A 14058-nucleotide genomic window follows, 5' to 3' on the forward strand; every position below is an offset into this window, starting at 1 on the left:
AACATGTCTATCTGTGGTTGTCTTGATTTAACCAAGGGGAATATTTACACGTCCAAAGGAGGTTTGTTCTCAGGTGAAGTTATATGGTTGCAAAACATTCTTCCTCTTGTGCTTTTACTAATGGCAGCCCTGTTATAAAACACTGAATAGGCCAACTTCTCGTATGCTTCATGAATCTCCCTGAACATACCCTCTTAGGATTCAGTTCACGTGGTGTTGTAACTACATCTAGTAACGCTGATCTCCAGGTGACAAGATTGCCAGTGGTCCTGCCCCTTTGCCATCAGGAATCTTGCCACGGTGAGGTTGCTGTGACACACTCTCCTCCTGTAGCCCGTTTCCACAAGGTACAGGCGTTCCTGATACCCTGGGAAGATGGGAGAAACAGGAGGGGCTGTGTTAGTCACCCAGCCACCTGATCCATGCTGCAAGCTTTAGAGCTGTGCCCCTTGTATTTGGTTATAGATCCCTGCGTTCGCAAGATTCCTTCCTTGTTTGGCTGTGGGAAGAGATGACAGTTGCTGGGGATATAATGCTGCTTCCTGCTTGTGAGGGGTGATGACCCTTTTCTTGCTCTGATTGACTTTTTCAGACAGCATGCAGAGGTTCTGCTGTAGTAAAGCTCTTATGGCCGGCACAGCAACACTTTACTTTTGGAAGCTATGAGAATGAAGGCTTGAAGCGCGCTGCCTCTCCACTGGGATTAGGGCCTGCAGTGTTGAAAGGTAGAAAACTTCATAGTTAGTATTTATTTTGTCAATGAGACTATAAAATAAACATGCCTTTTGAATACTTCCCACACGGATTCAGACAGCAACACAATAAAAGCAGTCCTGTATTATTGTGGTCTCTGTCTGGGTTAGGATGGCTGAACAGCTTGGATTGGTTTTACTCTTTCTCCTATCCCTGTAGAATTAGCAGGCAAACTTTCTGGGTTGGGAAACATTTGATGTTCAGTTTACCATGCAGCTGTCTTCACTTGGGAATATCATTCCATGACAAGAAGATGGTGTGTTGCCTTTCCATAGCATTTTGATGGTTGGGATTGCTAGGTTTATTCCAACATCCAGGGCAGGGCTTCAGAACATGAGCATGATGTGGTGAAGGTCTGCAAAGCAGCACGCTCTGGGGCACATACAATCCACTGCACACAGATCTCAGTGCAGGAGTGGTGGGTGTTCTGAATGACTTGTTCGCAATGGATGGGTTGGTGTTTGTGCTCCTGGTCTTGCAACCAGTCATTGTACTGGAAATTGGAATAACATCATCCATAATCATGCATCGCAGCAAGCAGGGAGCTTCTTGTTACCTATCACAACACATGATTATGGATAATAATAAGCAGAAGCTTGCTGCACTAGGGAAGAAAAAGGTAAAAGGACAGAACATGGTTCTAGTGTACAAGTAAAAGCCTCTGAAGTTGCCCTGTTGTGTGCTGAGCCTAAAACCCTGCTTTTTCCTGCTTTCTGGAATGTAGTGCTCAGTCTTCATCGCTGCTTTTGCTCTTCAGGGCTTTGTTGAGGAATTTTTTCCAGCTCTGTTTGTTTTCTTGGGAATCACAGGATCATTATGGTTGGAAAAGACCCTTGAGATCATTGAGTCCAACGGTTAAGCTGCAGAGTCAAATGAGGTATTCTTGAGGTAAATTATCTTAGGATCATAGAATAGTTGGGGTTGGAAAAGACACAGTCATACCAGAAGCCACGTTTTCAACATTACCCTGAACCCTTGGCTGTGGGAGTTGCTCACTGTCACACACTTACTACATGTTTCATTCTGATGAATATACCCAAAAAGGCTTGCCCTGATGGAGCTTCACTGTCTGCTCACCAGTGAGTTGGAAGCAACATAGACTTAACTCTGATGTTCCTTTCTAGACACATGTCACATAAGGCCTGTTCCCCAGTCTGTTGAACGAGTGGGAAGGTAATTTCAGTTCAAGATGATGGTGGTAATGCTTCTGTATAGAAAATAGAGATTAAAAATGCTTGAAACTGAATTGATGCAGTACCCTGGGGTGGAAGGCGATGCAAGGACTCCGATTGGCCAGCAGTGACCATCTCGGCGCTTAGGTAAGGTAGTATTACTGAGTTAATGGTGTTACCTGGGGTGGTGATGGAATAAAATGGTTTCATACAAGCAGGCTGCTGGTTTATTCTTCCCTCTGAACATTATAAACTGACTATTCCTGCTCTGTCCTGAGAATTCAAAGCTTTACTCTCTTCTGCTTGCATCGTGTACTTGTCTGCATAGAGACCTCAGACTCTGGCTTCAGTGGTTATTGTGGGAAGTCAAGGTCTTGAGATGCCTTTCTTACCCAGTAGCATCAGCCCCTGGGCCAGCAGTGACAAAATACATCTATAAATGCCTGCTTTGATCTCTCTAGAGTGCTTGAACTGATGCAAGCAAGAATAGTGCCACACTATTACTGATTACAGCTCCATCTGAAGGCGATTCCATCTCAGAACTTCCAAAGCCTCATTCCAAAACACAACCCACAGAGACCCTGTTGGAAACCTGCTGTGGTTCATTTCACAGCTCGATTGTGCTGGGTGTGCCTGAGGCTGATGAATGGCAAACAGAAGAAACATCCATGTAGTTAATATTACTGAGGTTGAACTACTCAGTTTCACCTTGTTTTCAAGGTGAAATTAATCAGGTGTTTGGAAGGCTCCTATTAACAGGGGCAAATAAAAGCCTAGTCTGTTGTGTCTGAGAAGAGCTGGATGTGGCATGCTCAGAAACCATTGGGTATGGAGCAGGGCATGCAGATGAAGCTGAAGGAAACAAGGCTCCAGGCTTTGGAAGGCACGAGCAGGAGGGTAAGTAGGCTTGTGTAGGATGGGTTTTATGGGAACCTTTGAGATTTGAATGACTAAACTTGGTTTTGGAAGCGTGGGATGTATTTAAACACAGGGAGTTGCACATGTCCATTTCTGTGTTAGATCCTTAAACATACTGTGTGTTTTCCCCATTGCACCTCTGTGAAAATAGATGGTATGAATAGAATAGAATGAATTTAGCCTGGGGAATATTAGACTTGCATGTGTATTTGCGTGTCTTACTGTTGCAAGGATGGGCAGCCTGCTGCATGCTGCAGCTCCTACCTAACTCCAGGCAGGCATTCCCAAAGCGTCTGCGGATGGAGCCAGTGCTCTTCATTTTAACAGGCTTGCCTGTTTCCAGTGTTGAAAGTGTTTGATGTCCAACCTCATCCACAGCCTCTGTTATCTAGTCTGTTATCTACTACTGCAGTAGTTCCCCTTGAGAACAGTCTGCATCTCTTCCTTCAGCTCGTGGTGAAAGCAATGCTGGCAACTGCTCTCCAAGCACAGATGGAAGCTTGGGAATGGGCATTTGAGCTTCTGCTTTTTGTGCATTCAGTCCCTGTGAGCAAAATGTGTTCTTTACTTAATGCCTATGAGCTGTAATGGATCCAGCCAGAGAGCAATCTGCCATCCAGGGATGCAGGTACAGGGTAAATCCAACCAGTGGGATGCTGCCTGCAGAGGTGGTGGTGAAACCCTTACTGAGCCCTGCTAATGGGAACAGTGCAGCTGCACGTACAGGCTCATGCAAAACCCTGATGCACATTCCTGTTCCCCCTTCTGCGGTCAGGGTCCTTGCAGCCCTCATTGGAGCCTGCCTTGCTTTGGGATGCAGCCTGCACTGAGCCTGCTTAGTGCAGAGAACAGCCGCCTAAAAGGGGATCCCATCAATACAGATCCCAAAGGAGGTGTCAGGAGGATGGTGCCAGACTCTTTCCAGTGGTGCCCAGCGACAGGAGGAGGAGCAGTGGTCATTTTGAGTTCTCTTTGGAAAGAACCGGCTCGTGTGGATGCTGTGAGCACACAGACACAATAGCTGCAAAGTGTGAATTCCTCCCAGCTGCCTTAATGGAGTGTTGGTTTTAAACCCCAATTTCACTGCTGCTTGCTGGGCAATTAACACCCAGTTAATACATTCCCTTAGCTCAGCTGTTTGGTGCCATGCTTAGTGTCAGGCTGGGTGTCAATATGGACACTTCAATCAAAACATCCCTTTAAGATAAGGGGCAGCCAAAGGACAAAGTCTGGGGCTATGGAAGCAGGAATAAGCCAAGAAAAGCCGGTAATCTTGTACTTCTGCTTAAATTAATTGTAATGAAGTGTTAATTTCTGTTTTGCTGAACCCATAGCAAAGAGGGTTGAGAGAGGGGTAACTGGGACATGTCTCCGTCCATTTACAAAGGTATCAAGTGAAAGGGAACCGGACACAACAGGAGCTGACACAACCGGTGCATCAGAGAGCTCCATATAACCATGAACTGCAGGAGAACAGGATCTGAGCTGCGCACGGGGCATTCCCTGCATCCCGACCGCCTGTGCTCGATGCCCATCGGTGCCTGCGCTCTGAGCATCACTTTCGTGGCTCTCCACGAGGTGGAGGACTCCGCTTTGTGCTGGGGCTGCGCCGCGTGTCTGCCCGCATGGGAGGAGGCTGCAGGACCAGGTACTGAAGGGTTCGTTCGGTTTGAGCAGTGATAACGGGGTTTGAGGGTCGGGGCTCCTCCGTGATCCCAAAGGCTTTCCCATAGGAAGGGCTGCATCCCGTAGGGAAGCATGCGGTGCGTGGCTGGGCTGGGGGGAACCCCCGGCTCTCGGTGCTGCGGGTTCACCCCTAGGGACCAATTCACTGCAAACCCGGTGTTCTTTATGGGTGAAATACAAGTAGGACAAATAAAGGTTGGTGCTTGGGGTTAAGAGTGTGACTTACACCGAGCTCCAGGCTCACTGTTGCCCGTGGTGGGGTTTGAAGGACTTAACCTCGCACAGTCAGCGTCGAGCTTGTTGTGTCTGCGTCTTGTGTTTTCAGTCCTTGCAGCTAAAACCGAGCCCAACGTAATGTGCAGTTTCCTTCCCTTGCCTTAAACCCCATTGTCCAATTGATTTGGGGTTTTGCCTGCGTGGAAAGTGTCACAGCCCGAAGTGTTGGGTGGTTTTAGTGTTCAATTCAGCTGGAAAGGAAAGAGATTGTTGTTACTGCTCATCTGCACATGGCAGAACCTGCTTCTGTTCCTATGGTCCTCTTGGGGCGCCTCGTGTTAGCTGTTTTTCAAGGCATTCATGTGTTTCAGCGGTGCTAAGGTGGTTTCTGAGGTGCACAAAGCTAACTTGGTGTGTCAGGATAAAGTGCCGTTGGAATAGGGTATGATAAGGTCATTTACAATGAGTGAACAATGATATTATAAGGTCATTTAGAGTGAGTGAACACAGGGGTAGAACTGAAGGCTGATAGTAAACTGCTTGGAAGGAAGGCTGGAAAGGAGTGTTGAGGAGCTAAGGGATGCACTGTGCCTGTGTTGGATTTGGCCTGTTTGCTTACACAAAAGGGTAGCTCTGTGAGCTGCTTGTTGCTGTGTCCTATGAGCACTGTGAGGTATGGAAGAAGCAGGAGGTGAGGAAGGGGCAGATTTGACAAACAAGGGGAAACAGGGAACATACCCGTAAACTGCTTTTTAAACAGATAAAGGAGGGTGTTCCATTCTACAGTGCCCCAAAGCCTTTACTTATGGGGCAAGGGTAGATGGGGATAGGTTTAGGTGATGCTTTCTTTTGATTTTCCCTTTACTTGCATTACTTATGCTAGTTCCTTAATATACAGGTTGGTTTTGCCACAATACACAATTGTGCTGCTTCTAGCATAGCCTTGCCAGCTGGGGCTGTAATTCCTTCTTGATTCTGGTTGCTGTTCCCTGTGATATAACTCATCCAGCTTGTGAAGTTTCTAGCAGCTTGGATATGGCAGCTCTACTTCAAGTGAGGTTTGGTCTCTGTTCCCTTCCATGTGTTTGCTTGTGACAAACTAAATAACCCTAATATAAACCACACTGAAAGAGGTTTCTAGGAGTCAAGCTTTGCTGGGCTCTGTGACAGCTGAAAGGATAGGGTTTGTTACTGAAGACTGAGCTGATTGATGGTGATGTTGTTAGTGCAGTACATCAGTCTGATGACCAAGCCCCAATTCCTCTCTAGAGGCTGTTTCACTACTGGCAAGGGACTCAAGTTGGGCAATGCTCCCATGTACCCTACACGCTGGCACAGGGTGCCCAGAGAAGCTGTGGCTGCCCCATCCCTGGCAGTGCTCAAGGCCAGGTTGGACACAGGGGCTTGGAGCAGCTGCTCCAGTGGAAGGGGTCCCTGCCCCTGGCAGGGGTTGGAGCTGGAGGAGCTTTGAGGTCCCTTCCAACCCAAACCATTCTGTGACTCTGTGAACACTGTCCCTCCTTTTGGAGTGATGGGTTTAGTGGCTCAGACTGGGACCATTCTCGTGCTCCAGGAAGATCTGTGTCTCAAAGCTTACAACAGCATTGTTTGCCCTGTATAGTTCATTATCCCAATTGCTGGTTGCCTTCATCCCGAAGATGCCATCACCTGCAATAGGTTTTAAATCTCTATGAGGCCTTCTTCTGTTTGCTGGTGACCCCCCAGATAAACCTATAAATGCACCAAAGCTTCCCTGCAGTGCCCTGGCCAAATCCACCTCCTGGGAGCTGCTGCTCTCATCCACTCTGTACTGCAGAGCCATTTGTCTCCTCTTTCCTTGTGCTGCAGAACTGTGCTTCCTGTGGCCAAACCCATCCAGAGGGATTGCTGCTGCTTTGCCAGGCATGAAGCCACTGACACATGTATTTATGCTCCTGGCAAACCAAGTTAAACAAGCAGGGATGAGGCTGGGCAGACGTTGGAGGTGATGCTTCATTAGAACTGCACTGCGAGCGGCTCTTCTCCTTCCCAATTATGGCATCCCTGTGCATCACTCTCCCATTTGGGGGGGGGAGAATTCCTGGTTGTACAGTAGGGCACAGTAGCTGGAATAACGGCTCTGAGCACATGTACATCTGTCTCGTTGTGTTAAAAGCATGGTTGTTTCTACCTCAGCTATTAAACTGTTAAATGGATTCCTGAAACCTCATTGATGGGGTTCACAATGGACCCGAATTCAAGCTGTGCTTCAGTAACATCAGGTTCTGTGCAAATAAACAGCAGGGTTCAACTGTCTGCTGCTAATTATCACCCAAATCTGATTTAAGGCTCTTCAAAGGGCCTCGTATCTCTCCATTTAGTCGTTTGTTTCAGTGTGAGGAGTCTTTAATTCAAACCAAACGTGGGTCAGTTTCCAAGAGGAACAAGAGAATGTGAGGAATGTGTTTATCCTCCTTTGGGCTTCCTGGGATGTGATTCATGGCCTCGGTGGGGAGGTGAATTGGTGTCACTTGTGACTTGGCTTTGCCTGTTTGGTTGGCTCGGAAAGGGCTTGGCCAGTTGTAGGAGAGCTGAAATAGTTCCTAATGGGATGGTTCTGGGCTTTACAGTAAGGAGTATGAGTAGTGAAGTACAGAGGCACAGGGGGAACCTTGCAGGCTCCAGTTCCCATCCTAGCTGTGAGAAGATGGCTTTAGGATGGGATGGAGAGATGGGATAATAAATAAACAGAAAGCACCAAATGCAAGTGAGAGGCTGGAGCAGGAAGAAGATTTCACCCTAATAAATACCATATGCAGGGACGGTTTACAAAGCACACAGTAAAGAGCAAGTTAAAAAGAGAAATCCTCCTATTCCCTTTCATGTGGCCGAGGGCAGCATCATTCCTGGCTGTCTTTACTGGGGATTTATGCAAAGATTTAACACCCCCTTCTGTTTTCCCTTCTTCTGGAAGCTCGGAGGAGGATGCTTTATTAACTCGCTGTTCTGTAGATTCATATCTGACCTCTGGTTTCTTTTCATGTGGAGGTAGCTTGGGATGCTTTCCATGCTGTGATGTAGCATTTCCTGCACTTAGTGGTTTATTCTAGTGACTGGAGTAAATGGACCTTTATTGTAGGGAAGTCCTTGCATAGTGAAACCCCCTCCTCAAACTCTTTGGATGCAGTTTGAAGAGCAGTTATTAGTATCTCCATGGAAGAAGAACTCATTCTGGTTTGGTCCCCAGACAGTCTAAATGGGTGACTTAATGTACAGAAGTTTACTGCTGTCCATGGAGGCAAGATTCCAACTTCATGGTAAGTATTTCCTACACCTCTCTGCTCTGGGCTTCCTTCAGTCACAGTCAGAACCAAGGTCCTTCTGCAGTGGAGCTGTAACTACAACACGAACCTTGTGTGCATTCCTATTGCGGCTGTATCTGTAAGGTGCATCTCAACAGGGTTTGATGCAGCTAGTACAGCTTACACGTTAGGATGTATAGGTTTTGTGTTTGGATTGTCTCAGTATTTGTTGATGAAGACAGGATTTTACTTATTGAAATAAACCAAAAGTACTAATTGACTTAGGAGCAAGCACTTGCCTGTCAGGATAGGAGTGGGATAAATCTTATGGTAAGGACATTGAGATTCACAGGTGTATTTAGTGTAAATTCCATGGGTGTTCTGTATGGTTTGGTTGTGGTGTATGGAGGCATCTCTCCTTTCCTAATATCTGTGGCTGTTCTGGTTAGGTGATAAACAGCAACAGGAGAAAGACTTTGCCTTTCTACAGGCTCAGGGCCTTCAGATAATACCCAAAGTGGTTTGTCTCTTATTGGAGTGAAGGCCAAAGGAACAGTCACCTCCATGCAGTTGAGAGTGGGTGATGGTGAGCTCTGTGAGGTTCTTCAGTGATTTAGCCATAATCCTCATTGTAGTTGGAGCTCGCTTTAGTACAACCTTCACCTTTAGTAAAAGCATTCCCCTCTTGAAGGGTCTTCAACTCTAAGTGCAGCCATTTCTGTGGAATGATTCCAAACTCTGGCCCTTCATTGTGCTTCCTTTCAAGAGCAGGAGGAAGACCTGAAGTTCTCTTCTAGCCAAGTGGTGCACAGTAAATGGGTTTTAAAGCAGACATGCATGTTTGAAGATATGTTTGCTTTCAAATCCTTTTGCTTCAGAAATAGTCCTTTAGTTTTGTACCAGGATGCTCCAGTTCTCCTTCATGCCCCTGGTTATGATATTCCCACTCAGGATCTGTCACTCCCTCCTTCTGTCTCCTCTGACCCCTTTCTCTTAGGAAGCTTTTTATCTGAAGTGCTCTTTTGATGCCTGTTTTTGTGGCCAGCTTTGATACTTTGGCCTTATGTTATTGACTCATCACTTAGGAAGGAGATGCTGAACTGCAACTACCTGGTGCATTCCTGGTAACTCAGCTCATAGCCCCCTAGTTACACAGATCAGTTCAATCATAGAGGAAATGTGACTGGAGAATAAACTAAGATCATCCTTTGCTATCTGATAACTTCAGTTCATTGACTAGTTTGCATCCCTGCTGCATATCATGACCCGTAAATCAGTAACACAGTCTGCATGTGCCAGAGCTCATGTCCTCAACTTTGTGCTGTTCATTTGGACTATCTGAGACTCAGATTGCTTTTACATATAGAGGAATCTCCAGTATTTGCTCGTGTCTGCTTTTGGTCTAGCCAATCTGTTAGAGCAGGATGAGGCCTCACGTTGGATTCCTCTCTGGTCCTAAAGTAATCTGAATTGTTTGTATAATTGCAGTCAGAAAGAAGGTATCAAAAGAAGAAATGTGGAGAAATTCAGCTCAGCTCTATGGATTTTAAATAGGTTTCCAACCTCTGTACAGCTCAGTCCTGAACTGGGAACAGGGAAGAGTGACCTGACCTCCATAAGCCTTCAATGGGGCATGGCCCAAGCAAGCTCAGGACATTTCATCCACTGAAATTCCCCCATAGATCCCAGGTAATCTTCCCACCTGAGGAGTTTTGGGGCTGGTGGGACCCCCCATGCTGCTTTCACACCCAGATGGCTTCATTCCATCAGGGTGAGCTCAGGAAACTCCATAATGGAGCCTTTATAAGGGCTCCACCATTAGTGGTGTCCAGGGCATAAAAGGAAAGCCTCTGACAGCATATCCATGACTTTCCTCCCTTGTGTTGCCATTCCTGCCCAATGGAGGAGCCCTGTGGCAGTTATCCATGCCTTTGACATCTTGGTGCTGTGTTATGTTCTGGCCTTATGGGACCGTGTGCTGAGACCTTTGGAAACTGGAGCTGGTGCACAATGTGGAGCTTCGTGCCAAGAACACTTCACATCAGCTCTGCTGGTTGTTAATGAGTTCCTGGGCAGAACTCAAGGTGTTAGTTTGAACCTATAAAGCCCCATATGGTTACCCAGGAGGCTGCTTCCCTTCCTATGGCTCTTGGGATCAGGCAGAGACTCTTGCCCTCGGCTTTGGAATTCACATTCCGAATCCATCCACCTGGGCTGGGCTCTGTCAAAAGGCTAGGGAGAACACTATTGCTTTAGAAATGATACTGTGCTGCCAGCTGCATGTTAATTGTGTTTCTGATTCCATTGAAATCAATGGGAATACACAACTCATTCCTTGGTACTAGGTTTTGTTCCCCTGAGCAAAGCTTTGCCATCAGATAAGAATCTATAAGGAAGTTCTATGTAAAGACGGATGAGATTGGGAAGCTCTGATAACAGGATTTGACATGCCAAGACATGGAAGACCAGACCTGGGGTATTTGGGCATTGCAGGGATTTTGATTGGCTGTGCTCTGCCCTTTAAGAAAGTGCCTGTATAACTATTTGGGGTTTGGAATAGTGCATTCCATGGACAGGAAGATATGGTGGCAAATGGGTTTCTTGTGTTTAACAACAGGAATAAATAATAAGGCCTGGCTGTTTTAAATGGGAAGCCTTGGAGAAATCCAGTGACTTGATGACAGAAAGAGCTGTTGCTTCTCTGTTTCACCTGGAACTGTCAGGAGAGGGAGGATAAGGTCTTATAGAGTATATATAAATCCTGATGCTGGAGTATTTTATTCACTTGTGGCTCATCCCTAATGTTGTTTGGCTGTTGCCCAAGGTTCCTGTCTGATAAGACAGGATGTAGAACTGTGAGTAATCCATCACCCAACAGCACAAACCGGTTTTCCTTGGGTTTGCCTGTACGAGCAGCTTGTCCCTGCATTTTTAGTCCCATATCTTTAGGCAGATCCCACTTCAGGTGTTGCTCTGTTTGCAGCAGATTGGCACTGAACCCCCAGTGGATTCCAGGCCCCCCCAAAGCACCAACCCCATTGCAGCACATTCCTTCATAGAGAAGATATGGCAGATGCTCCATCAGCCCAAATGGAATGTTCTGCTGTGTTCTCAGCTATGGGGCTATAACTGGCTTAGGCAACCTGGAAAACTGCCTCTCCTTAAAGCCCTTCTACATCCACACAGTGAACAAACCCCACAGGTCTGTCAGGATGGAAGGAAGAGCCACCCTTAGGCACTCGTGGGCTTTCTGAACTGTGTCCCCATTGCTAGTTAAAGAGCTCTATTTTCCCCTAGGTAAATGCATGTCCTGGCTCTAATCAGTTTATTTGTAAGTCTGATTGACATATGATGGGCCAAAGTCAGACTGACAGCGATGTGAAACTTTACACCCTATCTGGACACAGTATGTACTTGGTTTATGATCCAGCTGGGCATGCTTGCTGGTTATTGTTGAGGTCAATCAAAGTGTAATTGTAACATAGGGAAAGAGGGTCCCAGGGCTACAAAGATTTGTTTCCAACAGCTGCTATTCATTATTCATTCAACTCTCCCTTCTGTTTGTGAAATTAATAACCCTTGGCCTCCTAACAGGGCATCAGGCTTGAGGAATACAGAGTTTGAATCAAGGATGCCCTGGTTTCATCCCCAAACAAGCGAGAGCACAAAGCCCTTTAGCCAGTACGAGCAGTTGGCTGCAGCACTTGGTATTTCTGCTTGTGCAAAACCAGATGTGAGTTAATCAACCTGAGATTTACGGGCACTCTGTGCTGGATGTGAGGGAAGTGACTGGTGCACAATAAACCCTGAGCTGACGGAAGTCAGGGGGGGCACCCAAACCTTCAGTTAAATGGGATTTCATCACATCTGAAGGCAAAACTACAGTATCACGAGTTGACAATAGGGGAATATCAGATTAATATTCAAATTGGCACTTACACCTCCATTAACTGTGAGATCTTCCCACCCCAACATCCATTTGCTATTGTTTGTTGGAAGTGTAGCACAGGCTTTGGCTCAAGATGATGGTGGAAGGAGGCTCGTGATGTTCTATCCCATGAATCCCAACCCTGTGTCCTTGTGAATGGTGCTGCATTGAGATGGGACATGGGAGAGGTGTCGGGACAGCTTTGGAGTGTGGCTGGGGACAGGGACTGGGTCACTGCAGTGCCCCTGTGCATCCCTTTGTCACCAGCACAGTGGCTAAAATGTGTGCAGGATGTGCTGGGTCTCTCGGTCTCTATGGGAAATAGGGTTACATTAACTGTGGTGTGTGATCATAAGGCCAGTAACTATGGTGGTATATCCTAAAGCTCATTCAAATTAGGTACTTTAAGACACTAGAAAACCAGCTTTCTTCTCAACTTCCTTGTAGCTTGGGGGTAGGGTTAAAATACCATGTAGCTGCTGTATGCTTGACATTATACAGCCGCAAAAGTGATAAGCAAACATTTTCTTTTTCAATACCCAGCCTGCAAGAGGACACATACATAACAAGTACTCTCATTCTTTGTCCTGCAGAAGGCCTGGTGTTGTTAAATACAGAGAGTTGCCACTGGTGTTTATCTTACTAAATCTGTTCACATCAATTGGTTCTGCCTACCCCATATTTCAAAGCAAAATGATGGGGAAAGGTCATATAGATTGCCCTTCTCTTCAGTTCTTGGCTTAAGGGGGTCCTGTTTGTAATTAAGGAACAATTTCAGTGCTGACTGTAGTCAAGAGATCCGTCTTTCCCTCTTTCTCTCCATGTAATGTTTGGAAAGGGATGTGGAAGGCAGGGACCGGTTGATGCAGGTGGGGAATGTGTTGCTACAGAGGTAATTGGGTTGACATTTTGGGGAAAGGCTGAAGCTGCTTCTGTGTTGTGTATTCCAATTCCAATCCATCCGCTATTGGCACTGGATCTGGAGGTGGAGGGTTGGATGCAGAGGCTTTGATTGTGATGCCATCATAGTGAGAAACATTCCTTGGTGCTTTAGAGCAACCTAAACCACATTGCTCAGTAGGTGCTGGCTCCAATGAAATGGAACCATCTCAGTGCAGGTTTGTTGTCCTGGGAAAAGCAGCTATTTCTGTACTGATGAAGTGGCTGTGGTGGAGAATCGCGATTTTAAGGGAAAAATGCAAAGTGGAATGCCTGGAATGTGGAATATTTTACCATTGTAACTCTTTTATTGTAAGTTCTAGAGGGATTCATGCAAAATGGCCCTTTTTAGAAGGGCAGAAAGAGATAATGAATGGATTGTTGCTGCAGTCTGGTCCCAGAGAGGCAGGCACCAAAGGAAGATGGAATCTGCTTTCCATCACAGGCATTCACATGCAGAGATGTGTGCTTCTAGAGGCTGCTATTGGGGTGATCTCCAGAACCCTGAGCACTCAGCTTTCTGTGGAACAGGGTTTGTTTTCCTGCTTTCCTTCAAGTCCCTGTGCTGTGTTTGCTCACAGGCTGCACTGCTTGGGCAGATCCAAAGGGATTAGCAATGGGATGTAAGGGCTTTCCTATCTAGGTCAGGTTGGATTTAGCACTGACTGAAAATGACCCTGGTTGTTTAGGACTGGATCAGATGCTCATAGCAGTCTGGGGCATCTGGGGTCATAGTGCAGCTCAAGTTGAGAAAGCAGCTAAAGCTGGAGCAGCATTGTCAGACTGCTAAGCAGGGAAGGACAGCACTGACTGTTCCATACAAGGTTTCATTCGGATGTGCTTCCTCTTCCTTTTTGAGGCCAAACACTTTAATCCTACATACTACATCTGTGATTCTATAGGACCACCAGTGTCAGGGGGTTTGCAGTTGCAGACACCCTGAGCTGTGCTGGTTGAGTGTTCCCTGGTTTGGGGCAGACAAGATGCTGTAAATCTTCATTCTCTCTGTGATAAATTGTGTGCCAATGAAGACAGAGCTTGCTTTGATGTGAAACCAGGTTAAAAGAAGAATTCTTCTGATGGGGCAAACCCAGAGGTAACAAAAACAGCAAATTAAGGGGAAATGATGGATCCTGAAGAGGAATTTTTGTGTGGACGATGACAA

This window comes from Melopsittacus undulatus, chromosome 3, assembly GCF_012275295.1.
Source record: "Melopsittacus undulatus isolate bMelUnd1 chromosome 3, bMelUnd1.mat.Z, whole genome shotgun sequence".
NCBI classification, from domain to species: domain Eukaryota; kingdom Metazoa; phylum Chordata; class Aves; order Psittaciformes; family Psittaculidae; genus Melopsittacus; species Melopsittacus undulatus.